At 39.6% G+C, this 10,000-nt stretch overlaps 8 non-coding genes across 8 annotated transcripts; all 8 read right to left on the reverse strand.

Moving 5' to 3' along the window:
* Nucleotides 1-1,773: 1,773 nt before the first annotated feature.
* On the reverse strand, nucleotides 1,774-1,846 carry TRNAR-CCU (transfer RNA arginine (anticodon CCU)). The gene has a single exon. It is a non-coding gene; the product is annotated as a tRNA-Arg (tRNA).
* A 795-nt stretch (nucleotides 1,847-2,641) lies between these two features.
* On the reverse strand, nucleotides 2,642-2,714 carry TRNAR-UCG (transfer RNA arginine (anticodon UCG)). Its single transcript has one exon. It is a non-coding gene; the product is annotated as a tRNA-Arg (tRNA).
* A 647-nt stretch (nucleotides 2,715-3,361) lies between these two features.
* On the reverse strand, nucleotides 3,362-3,434 carry TRNAR-CCU (transfer RNA arginine (anticodon CCU)). The gene has a single exon. It is a non-coding gene; the product is annotated as a tRNA-Arg (tRNA).
* Nucleotides 3,435-4,208: 774 nt separating this feature from the next.
* TRNAR-UCG (transfer RNA arginine (anticodon UCG)) lies at nucleotides 4,209-4,281 on the reverse strand. Its single transcript has one exon. It is a non-coding gene; the product is annotated as a tRNA-Arg (tRNA).
* A 647-nt stretch (nucleotides 4,282-4,928) lies between these two features.
* On the reverse strand, nucleotides 4,929-5,001 carry TRNAR-CCU (transfer RNA arginine (anticodon CCU)). The gene has a single exon. It is a non-coding gene; the product is annotated as a tRNA-Arg (tRNA).
* A 1,515-nt stretch (nucleotides 5,002-6,516) lies between these two features.
* Nucleotides 6,517-6,589, reverse strand: TRNAR-CCU (transfer RNA arginine (anticodon CCU)). The gene has a single exon. It is a non-coding gene; the product is annotated as a tRNA-Arg (tRNA).
* Nucleotides 6,590-7,384: 795 nt separating this feature from the next.
* TRNAR-UCG (transfer RNA arginine (anticodon UCG)) lies at nucleotides 7,385-7,457 on the reverse strand. Its single transcript has one exon. It is a non-coding gene; the product is annotated as a tRNA-Arg (tRNA).
* Nucleotides 7,458-9,692: 2,235 nt separating this feature from the next.
* TRNAR-CCU (transfer RNA arginine (anticodon CCU)) lies at nucleotides 9,693-9,765 on the reverse strand. Its single transcript has one exon. It is a non-coding gene; the product is annotated as a tRNA-Arg (tRNA).
* Nucleotides 9,766-10,000: the final 235 nt, after the last annotated feature.

A 10,000-nucleotide genomic window follows, 5' to 3' on the forward strand; every position in this document is an offset into this window, starting at 1 on the left:
CATCTCACAAAAATAGGCATTTAAAAATCTACTTTGCAGTTTCAGAACACTAACATGACTGTGAAGTGTACACAAGTAAAACGGGACAGTTTCAAAGTACCTAATCCCTCATAAACTTCTGAGAGGAAGCATGTAATAAATCTACCCAATTTTCTGGAAAAGAAAGAGGGAGGATTTTTGTTATCACCTCAGATGGGACTCAAACCCTCAATCTCTGGCTTAGGAGGCAAGTGCCTTATCCATTAGGCCACTGAGGCACACATGCATAGCTCTTGTCTAGAGGCATTATTTAAATGTATTCTATGGTCAGACACCGGTGTGTGCACACAGGGCATTTCTCACTTCTCTCTATAAGTAAACTTCCCATTTTCATCATCTTCCATCCCCGACTTTAACGCTCTCTTCTATGCTATAATGGAGACTTTGCAATTTTAGCAAGTGGAGAGAAATTGGAGAACCACTTTCGACTCCACTCTTCTTCTTCACTTACTTCTTTTCTCAATATACTGGGCTTAGAAAATGGTATCAAGCCATCCTTATCATCAGTAGGACACGGAAAGAGGCACTAAGTCTCCTAACCAAGTTCAACCACACTCTGCAACTTAACCATTGCACTACAAATTAGGCAATGGGGGCATCAGCAAAGGCAGCCAATGTGCCGATCCTTTATACATTTTGTGTAGTACTTTTCTTACTCGGAGGCAAAATCAGCACTTTAACTGCCCAAATCATACAGACTTTACACATGTACCACTCTATGCACACATAGGCACACACCTTGCAGTTCTTCTACACACACTTAAGCTAAAAACCCATTCTGTCACGTCAAAAATTCTGCAAACCTATTACATATTCAGTGCGTCGGCATAGAAGCACTTTTTAATGCCACTAAAATGCACAAGTAGTTAGACTGAAGATGCAACCTGAATGAGTTTACAGTATGTACTCCACTTTATTAATGATTAGTAATGAGAAAGTGAGGACTACAGGAGTATTGGAAAATACTTTTTCCACTCTGAATGTAAAGCAGATTGTGTGACCATTGGCCAAAAACGACCATGAAGGGACTCGAACCCTCAATCTTCTGATCTGAAGTCAGACGCCTTATCCATTAGGCCACGCGGTCATCCGTTCACCTGAGATGATTTTTATCATGTAGATGGTATGCATGGATGGAGAACATATTATTGAAAGGTATTCAGGTTTACATCCCATAGTGTTCTTTCAGCTCTTTTCACTGGAAGCACTTTTTTGGAATCTATATATTGAGAATTTTATGAGTACGATATGCTTTTGTTTTCCTTTTTGCATACAAACCTCTTTCCTCATGAGTTTAAAGCTCATTTGTATGCTCTACATAGCTCTGGACGTTTCCAGACGTGGAGTGAAACTGTTTTGAAAGTAGTACAAATTGCGCCTTCCTGCATATGCTAATTTTTCACACTCACATAGGTTGTATAAGTTTTATGAATCCTGGCTTGACCTATTCAAGTAGCTGAAAGCCTGTCACCACCTCTAGAAACAAGATTCACACCAATCCAATTCAAATCATTTTTTCCAAAAGAATATGTTCTGGCCGGTCGAAAATGCATCTCACCAAAATAGGCATTTAAAAATCTACTTTGCAGTTTCAGAACACTAACATGACTGTGAAGTGTACACAAGTAAAATGGGACAGTTTCAAAGTACCTAATCCCTCATAAACTTCCGAGAGTAAGCATGTAATAAATCTACCTAATTTTCGGGAAAAGGAAGAGGGAGGATTTTTGTTATCACCTCAGATGGGACTCGAACCCACAATCCCTGGCTTAGGAGGCCAGTGCCTTATCCATTAGGCCACTGAGGCACACATGTATAGCTCTTTTCTAGAGGCATTATTTAAATGTATTCTATGGTCAGACACCGGTGTGTGCACACAGGGCATTTCTCACTTCTCTCTATAAGTAAACTTCCCATTTTCATCCTCTTCCATCCCCGACTTTAACGCTCTCTTCTATGCTATAATGGAGACTTTGCAATTTTAGCAAGTGGAGAGAAATTGGAGAACCACTTTCGACTCCACACTTCTTCTTGACTTACTTCTTTTCTCAATATACTGGGCTTAGAAAATGGTATCAAGCCATCCTTATCATCAGTAGGACACGGAAAGAGGCACTAAGTCTCCTAACCAAGTTCAACCACACTCTGCAACTTAACCATTGCACTACAAATTAGGCAACGGGGGCATCAGCAAAGGCAGCCAATGTGCCGATCCTTTATACATTTTGTGTAGTACTTTTCTTACTCGGAGGCAAAATCAGCACTTTAACTGCCCAAATCATACAGATTTTACACATGTACCACTCTATGCACACATAGGCACACACCTTGCAGTTCTTCTACACACACTTAAGCTAACAACCCATTCTGTCAAGTCAAAATTCTGCAAACCTATTACATATTCAGTGCGTCGGCATAGAAGCACTTTTTAATGCCACTAAAATGCACAAGTGGTTAGACTGAAGATGCAACCTGAATGAGTTTACAGTATGTACTCCACTTTATTAATGATTAGTAATGAGAAAGTGAGGACTACAAGAGTATTGGAAAAGACTTTTTCCACTCTGAATGTAAAGCAGATTGTGTGACCATTGGCCAAAAACGACCACGAAGGGACTCGAACCCTCAATCTTCTGATCCGAAGTCAGGCGCCTTATCCATTAGGCCACGCGGTCATCCGTTCACCTGAGATGATTTTTATCATGTAGGTGGTATGCATGGATGGAGAACATATTATTGAAAGGTATTCAGGTTTACATCCCATAGTGTTCTTTCAGCTCTTTTCGCTGGAAGCACTTTTTTGGAATCTATATATTGAGAATTTTATGAGTACGATATGCTTTTGTTTTCCTTTTTGCATACAAACCTCTTTCCTCATGAGTTTAAAGCTCATTTGTATGCTCTACATAGCTCTGGACGTTTCCAGACGTGGAGTGAAACTGTTTTGAAAGTAGTACAAATTGCTCCTTCCTGCATATGCTAATTTTTCACACTCACATAGGTTGTATAAGTTTTATGAATCCTGGCTTGACCTATTCAAGTAGCTGAAAGCCTGTTACCACCTCTAGAAACAAGATTCACACCAATCCAATTCAAATCATTTTTTCCAAAGGAATATGTTCTGGCCGGTCGAAAATGCATCTCACAAAAATAGGCATTTAAAAATCTACTTTGCAGTTTCAGAACACTAACATGACTGTGAAGTGTACACAAGTAAAACGGGACAGTTTCAAAGTACCTAATCCCTCATAAACTTCTGAGAGGAAGCATGTAATAAATCTACCTAATTTTCTGGAAAAGAAAGAGGCAGGATTTTTGTTATCACCTCAGATGGGACTCAAACCCACAATCCCTGGCTTAGGAGGCCAGTGCCTTATCCATTAGGCCACTGAGGCACACATGCATAGCTCTTTCTAGAGACATTATTTAAATGTATTCTATGGTCAGACACCGGTGTGTGCACACAGGGCATTTCTCACTTCTCTCTATAAGTAAACTTCACATTTTCATCCTCTTCCATCCCCGACTTTAACGCTCTCTTCTATGCTATAATGGAGACTTTGCCATTTTAGCAAGTTGAGAGAAATTGGAGAACCACTTTCGACTCCACACTTCTTCTTCACTTACTTCTTTTCTCAATATACTGGGCTTAGAAAATGGTATCAAGCCATCCTTATCATCAGCAGGACACGGAAAGAGGCACCAAGACTCCTAACCAAGTTCAACCACACTCTGCAACTTAACCATTGCACTACAAATTAGGCAACGGGGGCATCAGCAAAGGCAGCCAATGTGCCGATCCTTTATACATTTTTTGTAGTACTTTTCTTACTCGGAGGCAAAATCAGCACTTTAACTGCCCAAATCATACAGACTTTACACATGTAGCACTCTATGCACACATAGGCACACACCTTGCAGTTCTTCTACACACACTTAAGCTAAAAACCCATTCTGTCACGTCAAAATTCTGCAAACCTATTACATATTCAGTGCGTCGGCATAGAAGCACTTTTTAATGCCACTAAAATGCACAAGTAGTTAGACTGAAGATGCAACCTGAATGAGTTTACAGTATGTACTCCACTTTATTAATGATTAGTAATGAGAAAGTGAGGACTACAAGAGTATTGGAAAAAAAAGCAGATTGTGTGACCATTGGCCAAAAATGACCACGAAGGGACTCTAACCCTCAATCTTCTGATCCGAAGTCAGACGCCTTATCCATTAGGCCACGCGGTCATCCGTTCACCTGAGATGATTTTTATCATGTAGGTGGTATGCATGGATGGAGAACATATTATTGAAAGGTATTCAGGTTTACATCCCATGGTGTTCTTTCAGCTCTTTTCGCTGGAAGCACTTTTTTGGAATCTATATATTGAGTATTTTATGAGTACGATATGCTTTTGTTTTCCTTTTTGCATACAAACCTCTTTCCTCATGAGTTTAAAGCTCATTTGTATTCTCTACATAGCTCTGGAAGTTTCCAGACGTGGAGTGAAACTGTTTTGAAAGTAGGACAAATTGCTCCTTTCTGAATATGCTAATTTTTCACACTCACATAGGTTGTATAAGTTTTATGAATCCTGGCTTGACCTATTCAAGTAGCTGAAAGCCTGTCACCACCTCTAGAAACAAGATTCACACCAATCCAATTCAAATCATTTTTTCCAAAGGAATATGTTCTGGCCGGTCGAAAATGCATCTCACAAAAATAGGCATTTAAAAATATACTTTGCAGTTTCAGAACACTAACATGACTGTGAAGTGTACACAAGTAAAATGGGACCGTTTCAAAGTAACTAATCCCTCATAAACTTCTGAGAGGAAGCATGTAATAAATCTACCTAATTTTCTGGAAAAGATAGAGGGAGGATTTTTGTAATCACCTCAGATGGGACTCAAACCCACAATCCCTGGCTTAGGAGGCCAGTGCCTTATCCATTAGGCCACTGAGGCACACATGCATAGCTCTTTTCTAGAGACATTATTTAAATGTATTCTATGGTCAGACACCGGTGTGTGCACACAGGGCATTTCTCACTTCTCTCTATAAGTAAACTTCCCATTTTCATCCTCTTCCATCTCCGACTTTAACTCTCTCTTCTATGCTATAATGGAGACTTTGCAATTTTAGCAAGTGGAGAGAAATTGGAGAACCACTTTCGACTCCACACTTCTTCTTGACTTACTTCTTTTCTCAATACACTGGGCTTAGAAAATGGTATCAAGCCATCCTTATCATCAGCAGGACACGGAAAGAGGCACCAAGTCTCCTAACCAAGTTCAACCACACTCTGCAACTTAACCATTGCACTACAAATTAGGCAGCGGGGGCATCAGCAAAGACAGCCAATGTGCCGATCCTTTATACATTTTTTGTAGTACTTTTCTTACTCGGAGGCAAAATCAGCACTTTAACTGCCCAAATCATACAGACTTTACACATGTAGCACTCTATGCACACATAGGCACACACCTTGCAGTTCTTCTACACACACTTAAGCTAAAAACCCATTCTGTCACGTCAAAATTCTGCAAACCTATTACATATTCAGTGCGTCGGCATAGAAACACTTTTTAATGCCACTAAAATGCACAAGTAGTTAGACTGAAGATGCAACCGGAATGAGTTTACAGTATGTACTCCACGTTATTAATGATTAGTAATGAGAAAGTGAGGACTACAAGAGTATTGGAAAATACTTTTTCCACTCTGAATGTAAAGCAGATTGTGTGACCATTGGCCAAAAACGGCCAAGAAGGGACTCGAACCCTCAATCTTCTGATCCGAAGTCAGACGCCTTATCCATTAGGCCACGCGGTCATCCGTTCACCTGAGATGATTTTTATCATGTAGGTGGTATGCATGGATGGAGAACATATTATTGAAAGGTATTCAGGTTTACATCCCATAGTGTTCTTTCAGCTCTTTTCGCTGAAAGCACTTTTTTGGAATCTATATATTGAGTATTTTATGAGTACGATATGCTTTTGTTTTCCTTTTTGCATACAAACCTCTTTCCTCATGAGTTTAAAGCTCATTTGAATTCTCTACATAGCTCTGGAAGTTTCCAGACGTGGAGTGAAACTGTTTTGAAAGTAGGAAAAATTGCTCCTTCCTGCATATGCTAATTTTTCACACTCACATAGGTTGTATACGTTTTATGAATCCTGGCTTGACCTATTCAAGTAGCTGAAAGCCTGTCACCACCTCTAGAAACAAGATTCACACCAATCCAATTCAAATCATTTTTTCCAAAGGAATATGTTCTGGCCGGTCGAAAATGCATCTCACAAAAATAGGCATTTAAAAATATACTTTGCAGTTTCAGAACACTAACATGACTGTGAAGTGTACACAAGTAAAATGGGACCGTTTCAAAGTAACTAATCCCTCATGAACTTCTGAGAGGAAGCATGTAATAAATCTACCTAATTTTCTGGAAAAGATAGAGGGAGGATTTTTGTTATCACCTCAGATGGGACTCGAACCCACAATCCCCGGCTTAGGAGGCCAGTGCCTTATCCATTAGGCCACTGAGGCACACATTCATAGCCCTTTTCTAGAGGCATTATTTAAATGTATTCTATGGTCAGACACAGGTGTGTGCACACAGGGCATTTCTCACTTCTCTCTATAAGTAAACTTCCCATTTTCATCCTCTTCCATCCCCGAATTTAACTCTCTCTTCTATGCTATAATGGAGACTTTGAAATTTTAGCAAGTGGAGAGAAATTGGAGAACCACTTTCGACTCCACACTTCTTCTTCACTTACTTCTTTTCTCAATATACTGGGCTTAGAAAATGGTATCAAGCCATCCTTATCATCAGCAGGACACGTAAAGAGGCACCAAGTCTCCTAACCAAGTTCAACCACACTCTGCAACTTAACCATTGCACTACAAATTAGGCAACGGGGGCATCAGCAAAGGCAGCCTATGTGCCGATCCTTTATACATTTTGTGTAGTACTTTTCTTACTCGGAGGCAAAATCAGCACTTTAACTGCCCAAATCATACAGATTTTACACATGTAGCACTCTATGCACACATAGGCACACACCTTGCAGTTCTTCTACACACACTTAAGCTAAAAACCCATTCTGTCACGTCAAAATTCTGCTAACCTATTACATATTCAGTGCGTCGGCATAGAAGCACTTTTTAATGCCACTAAAAGGCACAAGTAGTTAGACTGAAGATGCAACCTGAATGAGTTTACAGTATGTACTCCACTTTATTAATGATTAGTAATGAGAAAGTGAGGACTACAAGAGTATTGGAAAAGACTTTTTCCACTCTGAATGTAAAGCAGATTGTGTGACCATTGGCCAAAAATGACCACGAAGGGACTCGAACCCTCAATCTTCTGATCCGAAGTCAGACGCCTTATCCATTAGGCCACGTGGTCATCCATTCACCTGAGATGATTTTTATCATGTAGGTGGTATGCATGGATGGAGAACATATTATTGAAAGGTATTCAGGTTTACATCCCATAGTGTTCTTTCAGCTCTTTTCGCTGGAAGCACTTTTTTGGAATCTATATATTGAGTATTTTATGAGTATGATATGCTTTTGTTTTCCTTTTTGCATACAAACCTCTTTCCTCATGCGTTTAAAGCTCATTTGTATTCTCTACATAGCTCTGGAAGTTTCCAGACTTTGAGTGAAACAATTTTTAAAGGAGGACAAATTGCTCCTTCCTGCATATGCTAATTTTTCACACTCACATAGGTTGTATACGTTTTATGAATCCTGGCTTGACCTATTCAAGTAGCTGAAAGCCTGTCACCACCTCTAGAAACAAGATTCACACCAATCCAATTCAAATCATTTTTTCCAAAGGAATATGTTCTGGCCGGTCGAAAATGCATCTCACAAAAATAGGCATTTAAAAATATACTTTGCAGTTTCAGAACACTAACATGACTGTGAAGTGTACACAAGTAAAATGGGACCGTTTCAAAGTAACTAATCCCTCATAAACTTCTGAGAGGAAGCATGTAATAAATCTACCTAATTTTCTGGAAAAGATAGAGGGAGGATTTTCGTTATCACCTCCGATGGGACTCGAACCCACAATCCCTGTCTTATGAGGCCAGTGCCTTATCCATTAGGCCACTGAGGCACACATGCATAGCTCTTTTCTAGAGACATTATTTAAATGTATTCTATGGTCAGACACTGGTGTGTGCACACAGGGCATTTCTCACTTCTCTCTATAAGTAAACTTCCCATTTTCATCCTCTTCCATCCCCGACTTTAACGCTCTCTTCTATGCTATAATGGAGACTTTGCAATTTTAGCAAGTGGAGAGAAATTGGAGAACCACTTTCGACTCCACACTTCTTCTTGACTTACTTCTTTTCTCAATATACTGGGCTTAGAAAATGGTATCAAGCCATCCTTATCATCAGCAGGACACGGAAAGAGGCACCAAGTCTCCTAACCAAGTTCAACCACACTCTGCAACTTAACCATTGCACTACAAATTAGGCAACGGGGGCATCAGCAAAGGCAGCCAATGTGCCGATCCTTTATACATTTTTTGTAGTACTTTTCTTACTCGGAGGCAAAATCAGCACTTTAACTGCCCAAATCATACAGACTTTACACATGTAGCACTCTATGCACACATAGGCACACACCTTGCAGTTCTTCTACACACACTTAAGCTAAAAACCCATTCTGTCACGTCAAAATTCTGCAAACCTATTACATATTCAGTGCGTCGGCATAGAAGCACTTTTTAATGCCACTAAAATGCACAAGTAGTTAGACTGAAGATGCAACCTGAATGAGTTTACAGTATGTACTCCACTTTATTAATGATTAGTAATGAGAAAGTGAGGACTACAAGAGTATTGGAAAAGACTTTTTCCACTTTGAATGTAAAGCAGATTGTGTGACCATTGGCCAAAAATGATCACAAAGGGACTTGAACCCTCAATCTTCTGATCCGAAGTCAGACGCCTTATCCATTAGGCCACGCGGTCATCCGTTCACCTGAGATGATTTTTATCATGTAGGTGGTATGCATGGATGGAGAACATATTATTGAAAGGTATTCAGGTTTACATCCCATAGTGTTCTTTCAGCTCTTTTCGCTGGAAGCACTTTTTTGGAATCTATATATTGAGTATTTTATGAGTACGATATGCTTTTGTTTTCCTTTTTGCATACAAAACTCTTTCCTCATGCGTTTAAAGCTCATTTGTATTCTCTACATAGCTCTGGAAGTTTCCAGACGTGGAGTGAAACTGTTTTGAAAGTAGGACAAATTGCTCCTTCCTGCATATGCTAATTTTTCACACTCACATAGTTTGTATAAGTTTTATGAATACTGGCTTGACCTATTCAAGTAGCTGAAAGCCTGTCACCACCTCTAGAAACAAGATTCACACCAATCCAATTCAAATCATTTTTTCCAAAGGAATATGTTCTGGCTGGTCGAAAATGCATCTCACAAAAATAGGCATTTAAAAATATACTTTGCAGTTTCAGAACACTAACATGACTGTGAAGTGTGCACAAGTAAAATGGGACCGTTACAAAGTACCTAATCCCTCATAAACTTGTGAGAGGAAGCATGTAATAAATCTACCTAATTTTCTGGAAAAGAAAGAGGGAGGATTTTTGTTATCACCTCAGATGGGACTTGAACCCACAATCTCTGGCTTAGGAGGCCAGTGCCTTATCCATTAGGCCACTGAGGCACAAAAGCATAGCTCTTTTCTAGAGGCATTATTTAAATGTATTCTATGGTCAGACACCGGTGTGTGCACACAGGGCATTTCTCACTTCTCTCTATAAGTAAACTTCCCATTTTCATCCTCTTCCATCCTTGACTTTAACGCTCTCTTCTATGCTTTAATGGAGACTTTGCAATTTTAGCAAGTGGAGAGAAATTGGAGAACCACTTTCGACTCCACACTTCTTCTTCACTTACTT

This window comes from Triturus cristatus, chromosome 4_1, assembly GCF_964204655.1.
Source record: "Triturus cristatus chromosome 4_1, aTriCri1.1, whole genome shotgun sequence".
Classification (NCBI taxonomy): domain Eukaryota; kingdom Metazoa; phylum Chordata; class Amphibia; order Caudata; family Salamandridae; genus Triturus; species Triturus cristatus.